This window comes from Diaphorina citri, unplaced genomic scaffold, assembly GCF_000475195.1.
Source record: "Diaphorina citri unplaced genomic scaffold, Diaci psyllid genome assembly version 1.1 scaffold1655, whole genome shotgun sequence".
Lineage (NCBI taxonomy): Eukaryota > Metazoa > Arthropoda > Insecta > Hemiptera > Psyllidae > Diaphorina > Diaphorina citri.
The window spans coordinates 54,290-56,460 of NW_007379081.1; positions in this window are offsets into that span (position 1 = coordinate 54,290).

Sequence of the window (2,171 nt, forward strand, 5' to 3'; positions counted from 1 at the left end):
AAAAAAAAGAAAAAGAAAAAAGAAATCCAGTGCAGGAACTGACCATCAGTGAGAGACAGTGGCTAACTAATTATCTGGAAAGAGAGAGAGAGAGAGAGAGAGAAGGAGAAAGAAGGAAAATGAAAAAAAGAGCTTTCTCTTGGATTTTCCAAGTGAGGGGGCTTTTATCCGAGAACATCAGACATTTTCACAGGATAGAAAAAGGGCGAGTAGCAACAGGGTGATTATTGATCCCTGCTGTGCTTTTAAGCTTAAAACCTTTCCTTTTTTTTAATATTTCATTTTATTATGGAAAATACCATGTAAAATGTACGAAGCTTTTACTTTTGCTTTGGAAATGATACTTTCTCTGGTTTGCAGTTAGAACGAAGATGTTTCTTCGATTCGAATTTTATGTGTTGCTTTCGGTGGAATTTGCCTAATGTGTTTCCTCATTTGATATGTTTTCTCTCCTTATTGAAATGCCCAAAATTTCAGCAAAAATTTAATCATACATATTGTTGGTGATATCTTCTTTAGCTATAAATATTAGTAGGTACCTACATAAAAGAGATATAATTACATAGTTACTAGGTGCCTTCTGCCTACCCATGAACATATATCTACTTATATTTATTTAGATAATGTCTAATTTGCCTATTTAGTAGGTACTCAAGAGAAAACTTGGAATTGCTTTTAAATCGCTAGGGATGTTCACTGTGATGAGCATATTACATTGTAGGAGTAGGGAGTAGGGTTAATAGGTGACATTTCCAGATAATTAGTTAGCCACTGTCCTCATTTGAATCATTGTCAAAGAAATCAAGTACCTATGCTGTGGTGTAGTTGCATTGACTGATCTCTGTGACAGTAATAAAAGTAGTTTCAATTGTTTTCGAAAGATAAGGAGAATGATAAAATTCATAGTGTATTGCAATATCAGTTCTGTCATTGTTCTCAAGTGGATATATCGAAGTGCACTTTGAGAAACGAATTGTAGATAGGTAATATTATTGTTTGAAGGAGGAAATATTGAGGAAAAGGAATTTCAAGGAGGAAAGATTCGAAGGAATGAATAGAAATGATAGCATGATCTGTGGATCAGTAGGTGCAGAGTGACTTCTGTACCTACTTTAAGTTATTTGCAAAACAATTGTGAGAGTAGGATAGTACACATTTCATCCACCGATTCTGACAACCTTTTCTGGATGGCTTGAAATTGTTTTTCAACGTTCTTATTTTCAGTAATAAAGTGTACCCTTTCGTCTATAGCCCTATCCTCACATACAGTATGCCCTATAACTCTATACACATATACCCCTATTTTATATGCCCTATAGACCTAGGTACTCGTACATCCCTATACAGTTTAGCCTTTGTATATTAACTGACTAACTCTCACACGAAAATAGGAGGTACCTTACTAGGTACATTTTCATACACTCTCTTCCCTACTTACAGTATGGGTAGGTAATGTAGGTATACTCTTTAAAGTAGTACATAATAACTTCCTAGTAATGCCTGGATGAAGTAGTGATCAAGGCGATCGCCTGGTAAACTGAAGGCCGCGGATTCGATTACAGCCGAGGCATGGACTTTCAAATCCTCATTATTTCCACTCAAAAGTAGACAAAAGTCTATAAAAATATTGAAAAAAATCTCACATTGCTAATCTCATTATCATATTGTATGACATACCTATAATACCTATGCAGTTTGCACATTACATAATTTCGATTTGGTATCAGTTCGTCAGTGCTGGATATGCTGTGTGTAGTAGGTACCTACTTCAAAATCTTTAGAGTCTATAAAAATATTGAAAAAAATCTCACATTGCTAATCTCATTATCATATTGTATGACATACCTATAATACCTATGTAGTTTGCACATTACATAATTTCGATTTGGTATCAGTTCGTCAGTGCTGGATATGCTGTGTGTAGTAGGTACCTACTTCAAAATCTTTAAATTCCAGTGCGGAATATTTCAGGCTTGAGACTCAGTAGCAGCAGAGAATAGGTACATCTCAGCATGTTCTAGATTTGAAACTTGGGAAGAGGGTCTGTTTCTTATTTACTTTTATAACCTTAAACCATAAAACTCTAAGAAACAAAAGATCTCGCTTTCTTTACTTTTTTTCCACTTTCTACTTCTGAAAGCATGAAAAAAGACTGCATTATACCATTTTAC